Source organism: Dipodomys merriami, unplaced genomic scaffold, assembly GCF_024711535.1.
Source record: "Dipodomys merriami isolate MVZ:Mamm:240054 unplaced genomic scaffold, mDipMer1.0.p SCAF_49, whole genome shotgun sequence".
Taxonomy (NCBI): domain Eukaryota; kingdom Metazoa; phylum Chordata; class Mammalia; order Rodentia; family Heteromyidae; genus Dipodomys; species Dipodomys merriami.
Window position 1 is genome coordinate 9,063,853 of NW_027206057.1, and position 17,505 is coordinate 9,081,357.

Consider the following 17,505-nt stretch of genomic DNA (forward strand, 5'->3'; position numbering starts at 1 on the left):
CTACGGAACTTGTACACCCCAGTGATGTGCCTGCTTTGCGTTTTGTTTATGCGTATGAAGTGTTTTTCAAGTGTTCCTCCAAGTATAATAAGTACAGACAAATTACCATGTAAGTTTCTTTAAACTACTGCTAGATTTCCAGGGAAGAATCTAGGTAAGTGATTCAAATTCTAACATACATTTATAAATCAATTACCATGGTAATTTTCAGTGGGAATTGTTAACATTTGAATTCAAGGAATGTAACCTAATTTACAGGCTGCTTTTCTTTTTTTCTTTTTCTTCCTTCCTTTTCTCCTTTTTCTTTCTTAATTCCTTCCTTTCTCTTTCCCTTTTCTCTTTCTTCCTTTCCCTTTCTTTTTCACACTTTCTCCTTCCTTCCCTGTCCTTTCCTTCCTTTTCTCCCTTTCTTTGAAACTTCTGTTCATTTCTTCTTTCTTCTTCCTCATTTGTCTGCATACTTTCAAAAGTATCAGTATCACTACTGTAGCTCTGAGTGACAACATTCTTGTTTGTGTTTAGTCTTCGTTTAGTGTGCTTTATTGTTGGGAGAGTTCATCCAGTTCTAATTTGCTAAAATATGCAGTATGCAAATTAGAAACAAGAAATCAGGACAGTGTGGGCTATTGAAATAACATGTAATGAATTGTGCAAATCTGGCCCAAATCTAAACCTTAACAAGAATACTAGGTGCCTATTCTATTGCATACTTTCCATGTAAAAAGTGAACTTTTAAAACAGCCATTTATCTAGATAATGCTGCAAGAAGAAAATGGAGACCATTCTAAAGGAGAGTAAAACAATTTAAGAAAAGGTCTTGCTTTATGTTTCTCTAATCAGAACTTCAGTATAAGAATGCCTTGCTAAAGTATTTAAAGCACTATCAAATGCTTGAAGCCTCAGATGAGAAATCACTGAGTTAAAGGATCACATCCCAAAGGGGTTAGTTTGGTCTTGTGGCTTTATGTGGGAAGAAAATTAGTATTGAGCTTTCACTAAATTTGTCCTCTAGGGAAGATATTAAAATGAAATTATTGTGTAGCTCAAACAGCTTCAGAGAGTGCTTTGGATTCTCTGGGGGGCAGGGGTGGGGAAAAGAGGTTATGTTAAATAAAAAAGAAATACAACTTATTAAGTTTGTAAAACTAAAAATAAATTCATTTATTTAAACCCAAACAAATATAGGTAGAATCTATTCTAAATGTAGAAATGTAGTACTGTATTTACTTCATTGAAGTTCATTTTTTAGTTTTCTGATTGGGCTGTTCATTCAAAGTATTGACAAGAAAGAAAATAATCCCTTACAATTTGTTATTCTTCGTTATAAATAACACTCCTTAAAAAAAAATCTTTTTGGTTCTTTCTGTTCTCTATGGCTTCCCAAACACAGCTTCCTTTTACTTCCTCACTACCTTGAAATAGAATGCAAATTAAAATCAACAAGAACACCACCTACAACTGTGATACTCTACTTCTGAGGAAAAGGGAGAAAATATTTAAAATGTGGGAATAAATTCTGCTCTAACATAACTAAGTGCAATGGGGCAACTTTTAAAAGTATATATAAAAAGTATATAAACTGCCATTCTATGATGAGTTTCATTCATACCTAAATTTCCTTTAAATTCACATTTCCTTTAATTAGCTCCAGTTGTATCCCATATAACACAACTTCTTCATTCTAATCTTAAATCTGATAGAGTACTTTATTACTTAATATACATATGGGACATTTAGCTCAATGCAATGTCAAAAACTGGGTTGGAACTCTGAGAAAAAGTGAGTCATTCTGCTTTCTCTATGTATTACTTGTCCTGGAAAACCTGAATTTTATTTACAACAGAGCTATACTCTCTCTCAACTATTAGCAGAGAATCAGATGGATCTGTACCTTCACCTCTTTTCATTTTCAAGTTGAAATTATTTTAAAAATTTTAAATTTGCATAATGATATTAGATTGCTAAGCACAAAATAAACTTTTAATTGTAATGAAGACCCTATAAAAGTGGCAAGATATATCATTATAATACAATATTATTTTTGTTGGATTCCAGACATAAGCTCATGAACTATCATTAATATTTATCATTAGAATGTTGTTACATAGGCTCATGAACTATCATTAATATTTATCTTTAGAATTTTGTTACAGAAGAAATTACTGTGTAGGATTAGGTTCAGTTGTGAGGAACAGAAAATTTCAAATTACAGGTTTAAACAGGATAGAAGTGCTTATTGTTGAATCAAATCTAGAAAGCAGCTCAGGATTTCCAGAAAGCATGCTCCTAGTTAAGCTCTTTTTACCATGCTCAATATCCACTGCCAACTCAGGATTGAAAGTAGTTCGTAGGCCAGGTGGCAGGAAGGAGGGACATACACCACTCAAAGCATATCAATGCAATTTTTGTGATCAGCCTGTGATCCTGACTGCGGAGCAGAATGAGTACATTCATAATTTAATTTTTTCATTATGTTTTATTATATACTTATTACTAGTAGAAGAGTGTTTTCACAAGAAGATAAAATTGTAGCTCTCATAGAGATGTTAAAATGGGCATATGTTAAAGGTTTTGTTTTACTCTTATTATATAAAGAAACTAGGCAGACTGTTACCAGTTCAAAGAAGAATACAAACAGCATAAATTTGTAAGGACTAAAGAAATTTGAGATGAATTGTAAATCAAGATAAGAATATTTTGTTGAAAGGGAGAGAAAGCAAATTAAATTAATATAAGACAGGATACAATTTACATATTTATCAGTTATCAATAATTAACAAAGAATTGCTAAACAATTCAAACACAATGAAGAACTAGAATCTGATACCTCAGAATGGTGTGCTACAAAGGATGGTTGGTTTTCCATTAAAACACATTTTCTCTACAATATTCCCTTTTGGGTGAAGAAACATTATTGTGGGTTACAGAATAAGATCAGGAGCTGGGAAGGTGGCTCAGTGGTAGAGCGCTTGCCTTGGATGAATGAGGCCCTGGGTTCAATTCCTCTGTAACCACATAAGCAAAAAGAAAAAAGCCGAAGTGGCCCTGTGGCTCAAGTGGTAGAGCACTAGCCTTGAGCTGAAGAGCTGAGAGACAGCGCCCAGACCCAGAGTTCAGGCTCCACGACCGGAACCCCCCCCCCACAAAATAAGATTAGTTTAATTATATTTGGCCTGATTATTTACAAAGGTGCAACACATCTACTGGCTTCCCATCCAAGCCTTCTTAAATTTGTTTGTTGATAGTTTTCATAAGAAATCTGGGATTAAACCCTTGAGGCTAGAGAAACAAGCACAACAACAACAAAACAAAAACCTTACCAGCAGATTTCTCCTTCAGTACTTTTAAGTTCAGGTGCATTTTTCTACTCTCAAAGTCCTCACAATATCCTAAGATTCCTGAATTTGCCAGAAAGTAACCTTCCTAATCACCTGTAAGGCTGGGAATTCTTTAAGGATAGGGATTCTGCACATCTGGGAATCTCATAGGCCAGGTACTTTTCTCAAAGGGATTTTGTAAGGGTTGACATTATAAAATCAGCATTAGTTTCTTAAAGGTATCTGATTGTGTAGGATTAAACAAACATCATTCTCAAACATGACATCCTAGGCAAAGCTTTCATTCTATAACTATTGTTTTCAAGTATTCTCATTGCTTCTAATCATTTATTACTTTCAATATGTTCTTATTGAACATTTTCTGAAGTGATATATGCCTGTTTAACTGGAGTGGCCTATTCAAGTTCAAAGAAACACAGGATGAGTTCTTTCCTACTTAACTCATTTTTGTCCTATCTTATGTTCTCTTACCATTTAGAGATGACTTACCACACAACTCTTAACCCAACTCTCACTCCAATTCAGCCTTTAATATGGAAAACTTTTTTATTTTTGAGACAGTACTGGGGCTTGAACTCAAGAATTCATGTTTCACTTGACCCTCCACTCATGGTGGGTGAACTAGCACTTGAGCCATACTTCTTCCAGGTTTTTGCTGGTTAATTGTAGATAAGAGCCTCACAGACTTCTGACTGGGCTAGCTTTGAACTGTGATCCTTACTTCTCAGCCTCCCAAATAGGTGTTCACTGGTGCCCAGCAGGTAAACTTGCTTATACTCTCAAATAGCAAAATGAAAGGGTTCAGAGGATCCGCCCCCCTGCAAATATACTATTATGCATCACAATTATTTGAGTTGAAGGCAGCTTAAGAATAACTTTCCTCATGTCTACCTGGACCAGAACAAAATTCACCTTGTGAACCTTCACAAGAAAAAGGATAAAAGTTTCTTCCTTTCTTACACTATACTTCCATGAAAATAAGAATATCAAGTAAGTTTCTGAATTTCACAGGGATAACATGAAGAGAATATCACGTAAAGTTTAGTTTCAATTTACAAAGGTATACAGTGCTTTCAGAGGTTATAACTATCTTGTGTATCTGGAAAATAGAACATTAAAACAACACGAACAACATTGCAGACAAAGTCTATAATCATCCCTCATCAGTTCAATATAGCTATATAAATAGCTCTTGCTCCACGTCATCTTGGGTTAGTAGTTTCACAAACCCATCTAATTCTAAGACAGTCCTTACTGAATATGAAGCACACTGCCTGTAACTGACTGAGCTTTCAGAAAAAAATTCAATCCAGTCCAACAAACAAGCAAGAAGACTATAGAGGAAAAATGACTTAAAACTCTGATAATTTTCAAAAATGAAAAATCTCGTGTAAGTTCATTACAAGAAAAATGTAACAGAAATTCATGTCTGTTGTATGGAAAATCAATAGTCAAGCCAAAAGTTTACAATAATACAAGAATAAACATGGTATTTTCATAGTAAAAAAGATGAACATAAATCATTACAGATAAAAATCATTAGAGATTAAAAATCTTGATATAAAACAATTTTGAGACATAGTATATCATGAATGTCAAGAGTATGTGAATAATATGCCATGAGGATATAAGAATATCAAGTGAAAAGACTTGATAAATCTAATGCTGATCCCAAACATCTGTGTAATAATAAAAATCTATGGGAAAGTGATGTGAATACCCATTGAAAAACTAGTAGGCTAGAAGGTACTAGATTCAAATTAAAGAGGTACCTTGGTTAAAAATTTAAAATAATTGAAATTATTCATATTTATAAGATGATTTCTTTGTTGCTTTGTATGTCCCTCCCCAATGGTATAACCTCTGTTTTCACTGTATTTGATGTTGGTATAATTTGGGGAGGGGAAGGGAAAAAACAAATTGTTTAAAATAGGGATACAGGTGGACCCATTGCAACAATGAGATGTACAAGTTTTATGTGAAAAACGAACTTTACAACTTTGGGGGGGGGTGTGGGGAAATGGGGGGGTGGAGGAGGAAGGGGGAGGGGCAAGGGGAGATGGGAAGGAAAAACAAAGGAGGAAGAAACAATGCTTGATAAGAAATATACTCATTACCTTGCTCATGTAATTGTAACCCTCTGTACAGTACTTTCATAATAAAAAGTTGGGAAAAAAGAAATTATTACTGATGGCCCATACTATCTAATTAAAATACAATGCAGTATGATGATTCCAATTGATAGAAACATCATGAACATGATGACATTGAAAACTTTCTAGAAACATAATTTATGAAGTATTTATACTGATGTTATTTTAATCATACAAATTTTACTTAAGGAAACACTAAGTGAATTGTAGGCTTCACTTAGACTAAGACTATAATTCTTCTGCTTTGATAATGCTTTGCTAGTGATTTCTAGCCTCTTTTTACAAGGCAGATTAAAAAAAATCTATGCATTTTTTCCAGGATTCTTATAGAAAATTTCAAATGTAGTTTCAGGTATAAAAGAAGACGGTTTGGCTTGTTTCATTTTATTTGTTTCATTTCATTTATCATTTGATTTTTGAAATCTAAAAATTAAAAATAGAAGACTTTTTAACATTTAAGAATCAAATCATAAGTGCTTGAGAGATAATACTTCTGTCTTCACTTTTAAAGATGTAAAACATATAAAAGATAAACAGTAACATGACTGCAAAGATTCCTCTTTCCTAACAAGCCTTTGTTTTTTATATAATTCAGAACACAGTAAACATAAAACAAGCTTCACAAGAGCCAAGGAAACCAAAAACTAACTCGTTTAGGAGAAAAATAGTTTTTTCCTTGACAAAAAGAAGTAAAAAGTTGTATTTCTTTGAAACCATTGTTCCAAAGTAGGGTCTCATCTAACTATGCTAATGTTAATTTTTACCCAATGTAAATTCTATTTCACAGAGAAAAATGGGAGATATGAGGCTAGGGGATTAAAGGTTGAGGAAGTTGACCACTGTGAATGATATTTACTAGAACCTTAACAGTCTTACAAAGCTCATGAATATGAATACACAAAATAGAACTTTCTGCAGCCATACCTTAATATGACTTTTCAAGGAAGCAAAAATGGCCATGTTAACAGACCCCAAGGTATTGTCTTCTCATAGCATATAAAAATAAGAAGCAAAAACATAATTTTAAAAATGTGTCTAGTAATCAGTATTTCAGTATTCAAACTTAGAAATGATTTAAACATCCAATATCAGTTGAAATTTTTAATTATTTGTAGATGTTTGAAATAACCTCCAAGTTGTATACAATAAAACATAATTACTGCTGAAATACAATTTTATCATAGTAAGCAATTTAATTAAGTATAAATTTACATGTATTATAACCTTAAACATTAACAAGTAATGCCAACTAATTAAATCAATAAACTACAATGATTAGAAAGAATATATCCAATTACAATGTTTAAAAAGCTAGGTTTATACTTAATATTGACAAATCTTAGGATATACATATCTTTCACTAAACCAAAATTATTAAACTAGTCTTGCTTGACAAAGATTTATGGAAATTCTGATAGCTTTTTAAACATGTTGCTAATTTCCCTAAGAATAAATTTTAAACTAGAATACTAAAATATTAGAAGCTGAATTTTTTATTTTACAAGATTTTCATAATATTCCATTTATTTTTAAAAATTTACCTACATGCCAATCAAAAGATACTATAATCTTTTTTATTAATACAACTCAGAGGAAAAATTATTATATTCTCACACAAGGACTCATTTCTAAAGTTGGAGAGAGATAAACAGACACAGATAGTTTATAGCTTTTGTTCTAAACTTTCATTCATAGCATGTATAATAGAATTACAAAACTCACCAGTTTGGATTAAAGTGCAGTCCTCTCTCTATGAGTACAAATTCTTGATTTGAGTTGAAAATAGACCAGTGCACAGAAAAGTCTAGAGATTTTGCAAATTCTGACCCGACAGACAGGTGATCTCTGTAAACACTGTAGCCTGTTTACAGAGATCAATACACCTAACTATGAAACCAAAGTTCCAATGGGAAAGAAGTTATTGGCCACAAACAAACCAAAACCAAAGTCAAGCTAGAGCAAAATTTAAATTACAAAACCAGAATCAACACTGTTATCTTGTTAGTGTGGATTCATCTCCTGGAGTCAGGTAAAAATATACCTAGGATTTTTGCTCAGGAGGTGCACTTCTTAGGCAATCATCAGCAAAAGATAAAAGTTATGACCCTAAGATATAGAAATAAACATATCAAACATAATAAAGATTTCATCACACAGAACATGAATATAGAGTTATATCATTTTGAAAGGAGAGTCAATCAGTACACATTTATTGAAAAGTTCAGGAATATTAAGATGAATTGTAAATGTGTAATAAACTAGGATGTTTGTAAAAAGATAAAATCACTATAATGCAAGACAAATTTACAAACATAGCAGTTGTCCAAAAAAAAAAAAAAGAGTTGTAAAATACCTCAAATTCAACAAACAGGCCTAGAGTCTGGTAATAATATCAAGAGGTATGCAAATATAATGCAGTTTTCCATTGAAATATAACTCATGTTTTAATCATTCTTAACATTTGTTTTTATCAACATGCATCAAAATAACTAAATAAGATTTACTCTTATAATCTTATAAGCATATTTAGAAAACAGCAGTTCTTATTAGTTGACATTGAATACTTTGAAAACTACATAAGTATGGTTGAAATGTGAAAGCTAGAAATGTGATAGTATTATTCCATCCTCCTTTGACATCCGTACATCATTTTCCATTGGATGATTTGACAAACCATGAAATATAAATAGCAGTTAGAAGGAAAGAAGAAAATCGTAAGTTCTGTACAGAAAGAATAGACTAATATACATATCAAATTTGGGGAAAATACAGTTTTATAACATTTTCACAGAAGGCATCCCATACATTTTATATACAGGGTAGCATATAAAAAGTATGAAAAGTTTGGATGAATTTCCTAATCAATATAAGATAAAGAAAACTCAAGTCTTGCTTCATATGATTATGACACTAGCAAGTAGCATTATTTTGACATTAAGAAAAGCCTGATTGACTCAAAATAATAGTAGCTAAAATAACAGTGCTTCATTTTTTCAATCTGAGAGACTGAGAACACAGAATGAGTATATATGATCAACTGCCTTGCTACACAGAAATTAGCTTTATAGAAAAACATATTAAATATCAATTTTAACCCATATTTTAAATTATATATTTTAATAAAATATATCATTACAATTTACCAGACACACCAGCTTTAGTTAAATAATTTTTGTTCTCTAATTTGCAATACATTATGCAATGAGTATAATCCTATATAATAGTGCTTATTATAGCTAATTTCTATTTAAAACATATGCCATGACAGAGTTCTTGAAATCCAGGATGGTGAAGTCAGATTAGTACTCTTTCAAACTCTCTCTTCTAGTAACCAGCTGAGTGATCCTTACTCAAACTTGAATTTTTCTGCCATACGACATATATAATAATGCCTATTCCAATGGCTTTTTATAGAATGAAATCAACTAAACACGTACATGTAAGTGTAAAATAGAGTACTTTTTAATGTACGTACATAGCATATTTACCACAAACATACAAAAAGGATCAGTTTCTTCATTTATCTTAAAAAGCAGAGCTAGATTAGTGGGCTTTCTATTCTTTACTGTCCCTGTGAATAACTTTGGAAAGTGTTTTAAAATAATTGGGATTCCTTGTTCTCATCTCCTAAATGGGTCTGGAATAGCAAAATGGATAATCTCTAGATCCTCATCCAAAAACAACTGGTCCAGGTGATGAAGCACCAGGTTGTGGTAGATATAAGACTGGTAGTGCTCTGCTCTAGTTTGCCTTTCTAATAGATGGTTTCAGGCAAGACATTTCCTTTGTGTATCTTTTCTGGCCAACTGTAAAATGTGAATAATAATTATTTCTTACCATAAAGTACTAAATGAGAATGCAGAAATCAAGTTCACTGTCTTTCCTAAGACATTTTTGTAACAGATGATCGAAAGGAAAAAATATATAGAGTCAAAGTTTAAAAATCAATAAAACCAAAAGAATGTAACTGGCAAGAAGAATAAAGTAATGTTCAGAATGAGGCAAGATGTGGACAAATAAGTTGGAAAGTGTTAGAGACAGCAAAGCAAAGATGCAGCAGAAATATGGGGCAGAAAGTCAAACAAATACAAAATGTCATGTTTATTTCAGGCACTAGAAGATGAAAAATTATACACTCAGAAAAGGGAAAGGGTTAAAAGGAAAAGTAGCAAAAGGCCTTAAGAGCAAAAGCCACAAGAGGAACACTGTTACATTCAGGAAAAGGAAGGCAAAAACAGGGTTCTGGAATTTGTATCTTGCCTAATGACTCCCGTAAGATCCACAAGCAATCTAAGCAAAACTAAGTAGAATTTCTGAAGGGAAAAGCACAGAATCCAGAACCTAAGGAGCAATTTGTACTTGGGAGATTTTTCTTTTAAGACAGAAAATATTCACACAAGGATTTTGTTAAGGGAAATTTGATTATGGAGTCACTAGGGATGATTTAAGACTTTTTCTCTGACTCAGATACCAGGATGAAAGATTGATTTTTCAGGAATAAACCAATTCAAAACAAACTTTAAGCAAAGATTTATGAGGGAAGAAACTGTTCTTTTGATGCTAGTAAAATGGGGCATGGAGTTTTAAGATGAATGTCTGTTTATAATGAACTAATAAAAAGAAATCATGTAAGTGCAGAAAATTCTGAAGTAGACTATGGAAAGGAAATTTATAAAAATATAAGAAAATAATTACAGTAGGTTAATTAGTCCTCAGTTTCTGCTTATTTCTCCATATTTCTCTGTATATTTTTCAATTAGGCAGTCACGCTTAGAATTCTATCAATCAAATCATGTACCTTACTTATCCTAAATATAAAAGTTGCTTACACTCCACAAACTCTTTGAAAAAGCCAGAATTCATCAGACATATTACAAAGGAGCCTCTAGTGGGGAAAGGTGGAAGGTCAGCCAGAAAAAAGTATCCATTAGGCCCATTTTCAGGTTTGTTGTTTCCTTGTGCAGGTCCCCGGAGCTGTCCCTTAGCTTTTCTTGCTCAAGGCTATCACTCTACCACTTGACCCACAGCTCCACTTCTGGCTTTTTTGAGGTTTATTGGAGAAAAGAGTCACACAAACTTTCCTTCTCTGTCTGGCTTCAAACTGTGATCCTCAGCTCTCAGCCTCCTGAGTAGCTAGGATTATAAGCATGAGCTACTTACTAGTGCCCAGCTCAGATGTTCTTAAAGGGTTGCAAAGGTGAAAAGTGTGATTTTAATAACATCTAATTTATTCAAGTTGTAAATGCCAAATTGATTTTTTTCCTTAAGCTGTTAAACATCATTTCAAAATACAATTTATTTGTTTTTATTATAGATTTTTAAAACTATGAAATAGTTCACACATATAAAAGAATATTTGCTATGTATTACACATACATACACAGAGACATATATAATTATATGTATAGAGCAAGGTGCTGGTGGCTCACACCTGTAATACTAGCTACTCTGGAGGCTGAGATCTGAAGATTTGAGTTCAAGGCCAGCCTTGGGCAGAAAAGTCGGTGAAACTCTTATCTCCAGTTAACTAGAAAACAAACAAACAAAAAACAGTTGGAAATGGAGCTCTGGCTCAGGAACAGCTCTCAGGCTCTGAGTTCAAGTCCCAGGACCAAAATAATATTTGTAATTATTGAATTCAAAGAAATATTGAAACAAAGAAAAATTGAGAAAAGATAGACTGTATCTGAGTGTTTCACTTATGAAGACAGAGAAGTATCTTTTACATCTTGCAGGATGGACACCATTGGTAACTGATAAGAACAATGCCTGTGGAAGGAGTAAAAGTAATGAGTATTTGACTGGACTGAGTCAAAGAATTAGTAAGTGAGAGACAATGTTAGCTATTTATGAGTTTTATTGAGAAAGGATTCAAGCAAACAATGGTAGGTAGATGACATGTAATTGTGGAAAGGAGAGAACAGGGAAGGGGTAACTGAAAAGGTTAAGTCCTTAAAAAAGAGCAAATAGAATATAAATGGCAGGGAGATTATTTCTTCTGTTATAGCAGAGGGAAGGAAAAATGACATATAGGATTAGGTTTACAAACTACTGATATGAAAATAAGAATACTTCTGGCTGATGAATTACATTTTCTCTATTGACATATAAGATACTGTCATCAGTTGAGAGGGAGAAAATAAGTGATTCAAAGTAAGAAACTACACTTGTAGTTAAAATAATATTAACCAAGACAATCAACAGAGTGCCTCAAGTGAGTGTAGTTATGAATTTAATCATACTTGTATGAGCAAAGAGATCCTATATAATATATATGTATAGTATCAGCTGTAATATTGTTTGCATTGTCCAACAACAGAAAACCAAAATGTTCTGTGATAGAGTAGTTACATATTTGAAACACAATTACAAATTTAAAAGAAATAAGTAAACTTATAAGAAATTATGGAAAAATTCTAAGCATTACTGAGTGAGAAGAATAAGGAGCAGAAAATGCAAATAATATTGTTCATTTTATATTAACAATAGAGAGAAGAGTAGATGGAAATTTATAAACGTTTAGGTCTTTAAGGAAACCAAACAAAATTATCACCTTGATTAAGCTGATGGAGAAACAACTACACTTTCTATAAATGGCTGATTTACTAACCTTGACTCCCACATGCAGCTGTCCATGGCACAGCACTAGGAGAGATCACAGAGAAGTACGTGCTCTAGAATTCTGGTTCTGATAAGTCTGGGAAGTGGCTATGGGAGTGTGCTTGGAGTGCAATGGGGAAAAGGGTATCAGAGGCAAGAAGATCAAAGGAACTGAGAAGAGAGGTGTAGAATAAGTTACCACATGGACAATAGACTCTGAAGGATGATGAAGGATGGAAGTAGGAAAAAAATACTATAAAGCAAACCCTAAAATCGTCAGTATATGGGAAAGGAGAAAAGACACTAGCATTAGCGATGAGGGAAGAAGAAAGAGATTTGTTGTTCCCTGGTACAACAATATTACCTCTGTATATGGGACAAAAAGATATATATGTTTTAAAGACAGTGAGAAGCTATAAAAGAAATGTGAAATAGTGTGAAAGCAGCAACAAGACACCACAACTACATTCCACCATTTGGTCCTGAGGTATTCTGAGCATAGAGGGGTAAAACACACACACACACACACACACACACACACACACACACACACACACACACACACAGAGGGGTAAAACACACACACACAGAGGGGTAAAACACACACACACACACACACACAGAGGGGTAAACACACACACACACACACAGAGGGGTAAAACACACACACACACACACACACACACACACACACACACACACACACACATCTAGCTTCCACAGGCAAAGGCTGTAAGGGAAGCAAGGCCATCAGAGCACAGGCAGATTTCAGTTAACGGAAGGAACCATTTAGAAAACAGGTTTAGGCCATACGGCGATTTGCCAATCACTAACTGAGGGATTCCGGGGGATATTTTGAAATGATTGTGAAAAGTTGTGGAAGTTAGGAAGGGGTAAGCAGGGAATCACTTACCTGCACCCTATGTACAATTCCCCCAGCAAGCTAATGACTTTTAAGAGCAGTTCATATAGAATGAACAGAGAGCTCCTTTGGGTTCCTCAACATGAGCGCTCTAGAGACAGTTAAGTGAGCAAAATGAACATGGGGAATTTTTAAAGTTTGTCCCAAACAGAGAAAAACAGAGGTAAACCGAAATGCCAAGACATTACAGAACTATTCTGTAGAATCTCTTAAGGAAGAGTTGAATTTTGATTCTAATTTTAAGTTACCATTCTGTTGGTTTGTTGACAATAACATTTACCCTGGCTTTTTCAAGGGCTTTGTCAAGAAGTACTAAATCCTGAGATTTGGGGTTGAGGTGTAGCTTAGTGACCCAGCACTTGCCCTGCATGCTTGATCCCAGCACTGCAAAATAAAAAGTCTTTAAGTTTGTAGGTTTTAATTATTTAGTTAATTATCTTCTCCTTCTCCCACTATTGCTACTTTAGTTCTAGGCTGATCTTCTTTTCCCTGGACTTGTGCAGAAATCTGATGTCATTCATCAAGCCTGCACCTCCCACACCCTTCTTTTCCCCCTTTGTCCATTTACCCTTGCCACATTTTCTCACCGTCACATGCATTTGTACTTGGTCCCTCCTCCTGCACTGCCATCTCCTCTTTGACGACCAGGTAATAACTAATCCTATGCATCCGAATCTTAATTTGATTGCCATTTTTAAATGTCTCTAATGACCATCTCAACCATTTTTGGCTTCATAAACATTACAATTCTACTCCTGTGGCTGCATATTTGTCTCTCTGATCAGCTATAAATTCTTTGGACCTAGGGTTATTTCTTGTACATTTATCTCCATAGTACTCTGTATGCATCAATTCTCACAAAGACTATGTTGAAAAAAAGATATAATACATCAAATGGCATGTGCATCTATATATTTTTCAACAAGAAAGTATTTCTCCCTGTTTTCTTCTTTTCTTAGTATTATAGCAAAGGAATATGGTCCTCCGGTTTCCTTTCATGATCAATCACAAAGCTCTTATAAGTTTCAAGGTGTTTTATCCATGCATGGGACTTTATTATTTCCTTATTTATCTCATTTTCCCTCATCCACTACCTCACCACCTTGACACTATTGCTCCTTGTAGACACTATATAATTTATGCAAGACCTCTGATAAATGTGAGATACAAAAACATCTCATTCTGATTTAACAGATAAACAAGTCACACAAATACATGCACACACGCACACAAACAGAAAAAAAGCCTTCAAGAAGAAAGCAAATACATATATATGTACACACACACACACACACACACACACACACACACATATTTTTTTTGGGTCCGGTCATGGGGCCTGAACTTTGAGCCTGAGCACTGGGGCCTGAACTTTGGGCCTGAGCACTGTCCCTCAGCCCTTCAGCTCAAGGCTAGCGTTCTACCACTTGAGCCACAGCGCCACTTCCGGCTTTTTATTCTGCTTATGTGGTGCTGAGGAATCGAACCCAGGGCTCATGCATGCAAGGCAAGCACTCTACCACTGAGCCACTTTCTCAGCCCCAGACATACACATATATTTAACATTCATAATTTTGCAAGGGCACTGCATCAATGCTAGTCCACAGTTAAGAAACAACCATTTGTTTGGGTCTTTTTATATTTTAAGCAAAGGTAATTTTCCTTCTCAAGTTGTAATTTGTAGCCAGTAATCTTTGTTCTTCCAGTCACATAGTTGACATACAGAGCATATAGTTATTAATTTTTTCATAATAACCCTTGAGAAATTGGTGAAAAGTGTACATTGTCACTTTTGCTTAATTTCAGGGGCTGGTGTATCACAAGGCCCAATCAAGGATCTAGAATTTTAAATCTCGCAGTTTAAGATTTTAGCCATTTTTAGGGGTGACTTAAAGATTCTATTCTAGCTTTCTAATTTTCCTTAAATAGTGTATGTTTTCAGAAACAATATTCTATGACATGCTTAAAGGATCTTGTAACATAAACCCATTACGTTGTAAACTTAGCAAAAACTGACTTACATTGGATTGGAAATTATGAGACAAGGCACTCAGTTTTCCCATCTGTAGAATGGAGTGATTAATATTAATCACTCATTATTCTGTGTAGATGAATACTTGCAAGACTGTTATAAGTGGTGAATTTTCTATGACCCCTCTGGGTAGCCTGTTATTGAAGTTGTCATATTCTTTCTTAGTTATGAAGCAGAAATAATGCCACAGCTGTTTCTTCAACTATTCTATTTTCTGAGAGAGAACACCTGCTTAGAATGTACCTAAGGAATTATTTCTTTGTTTTTTGATAATTAAAGCAGTGTGATGGTGATGGCTGACATCTGGATTTACTTTTAAAGACTTCATTGTGTTTTTCGGGCTCCTGGGAGACTCATGAAGTCTAATGCATTAGATGGAAATCTGGTGATGTGCTTCACTTTACAATAGCAATTTTACTCCTGCTTTGTTGTTTCCCCACTGCAGTGAGTGAGAGCTGCCACTCTGTAGCGGCTGCTAAGAGATTAGGGGAGTTGAGCTGAGCTCCAGAAATTTAATAGGCCATACAATGCTTGATTAATTTTGGTGCTGGTTTTGACTTGAATGCACAATACTCACTTGGGACTGCTGTGAAGAACCAATATCCAGGGACTACACTTTTTCTTTTTTCTTTCTTTCTTTTTTTTTTAAGTAACCAGTTTCATGGGGACTGTGAATGTCTTAGGTCTCTTAATTATTTCTAATATTAACAGAGCAAGAGAAACTTGGGAAGGCATTCTAACACTACATATAATTTCCTTAAAAGCTACATCCCTGTTTCCACTTGGTAATGCTAACTAAACTTTCATAGAGTGTGCTTTCCAGCATGATGTCCCTTTGTTTCAGCTGATTTTTTCCTTAAGTCTGTCGTAGGTACCAAACAATACCAAACAGGGCCTGGTTCTGTGTGAGCAGAAATTTATTTAAACAAAGTGAGGAAACTCAAGAGACTACCTAGAAGGCTAGAGACAGGAAAGGAACCAAAGTTTAAAACTACTGGCCTTAAAAGACACTGTCACTACTCACTATGTATGACTATTGAGTAGCTGCTATACTCACTATGTATGACTGTTGAGTAGATGCTACACTAAGTGTAACAGCTGCTACTCTTGCTGCTCAGCAAGGCCACTGCTGCACTGGAGATTTAAGCTTCTAAATACTGCCACTCCAAATGTTAGATGCCTTTATCCGCAAACCCTTCCTTCTTCTAGCTACTAACTTCCAAATCCACATTATCTGTTCAAAGTGAAGTGCAGGTCACAGGTCCGTGCCTTTGCTTTGAACATCTGGAAACATTTTCAGAGCTTACATTGGAGAATCAGTACCTGCTGTGTAAAATTGGAGATTCCTTAAATAAAGCAACTATATTTAAAAATTTCCCAGGCTAGTAGCAAATATAAAAATGCTTTTTATTGGAAAGAATTGGTAGTATTATGTGTTAAATGTTGGCTCTTTAAATTACATTATATGATCCCCACCCAAAATAAATACTTTATTTCAATGGGAAAAAGCAATGAGAGCACAGATTTGTATTCAGACCCCTATAAGAAAAGATCAACCTTAAAAAAGACAAATTTAATTAGCTTTAAGTTTTACATGACACAGAAATCTCCAGAAATGAAAACTTGGAGAACATGCACAAACCTGTGTCTTATGCTGTCTGATGAAGTGGAGAGTAGGAGGAAAGTATTATTGGACAGGAAAATTATAATCTAATAGTACCAAACTGGACAATTTAGGTTTTTGTTCAGGTTCTTCTCTGTAACTCTGTCTTTCGCACTAAGGATATTCTTTCTGTCTGGGAATAGAGAGGGCACCTTCATATAAAAGACTTACTTCAGGGTAAGGTCAGAAAATATTATGTTTTATGGTCTTCAGGAAGAAAAGCTAAGGGAAGCAAGAACAGTGAGAGTGGTCTTCCTGCTTCTGCTGTTTTTCAAATGCCAAAGTGCCATATTGGGGGCATGTCCAAAACTTCATTATTAAGTGATGTAAATAACTGCTGTCAGGTGGATTCTAATAATTATTTACATGATCATAATTCCTTATGCGTGTCTTTATGTACTTTGTAATTTGATGCTTCAGTTTCTCCCATTAAAAGGTATAATCTAATTCTATATGCCCTGAATTGGGCTGACTTTGGTTTGTTTAGTTTATGGAATGGCAGAAATGATACCAGGCAACTCCAACTCTAGGCTTTGCTTTCCCTCACTCTCTTAGTCACTATCATAAAGTTAACAAGCCTAGTTCTCTGGGTGATAAGATACATATCACATCCTCAACCCTATTACTTTAATCAATAGTCAGTCATTTTTCAGATATGGAAATAAAGCTATAAACGAACCAGTCTCTACTTCCAGATGAATAAAGGACCTTGTCAAGATAAGTTGACATTGACCCAGATCAGTTAACTGCCCAGAAGACCAGTAGATGAGTAATGATAAATGCTGTTGTTTAAACCA

General features: G+C 34.3%; 1 protein-coding gene across 5 annotated transcripts in view; it reads right to left on the bottom strand.

Annotated features, from left to right (window-relative positions):
- The window catches only part of Ftcdnl1 (formiminotransferase cyclodeaminase N-terminal like), an 82,706-nt gene that overhangs the window by 58,121 nt on the left and 7,080 nt on the right, over positions 1 to 17,505 (bottom strand). The window contains exons 1-2 of one of the 5 annotated variants that reach the window (XM_069995850.1): positions 7,214 to 7,319; positions 6,416 to 6,474 (exon numbers count right to left, since the gene is read on the bottom strand). The exons of 1 other annotated variant lie outside the window; for it this stretch is intronic. The gene's annotated coding sequence lies outside the window, so the exon portion shown is untranslated. Of the gene's footprint in view, positions 1 to 6,415; positions 6,475 to 7,213; positions 7,320 to 13,004; positions 13,027 to 17,505 lie in introns of those variants that run through there. 3 more of the 5 variants (XM_069995845.1, XM_069995848.1, XM_069995846.1) reach the window with 3 other exon arrangements.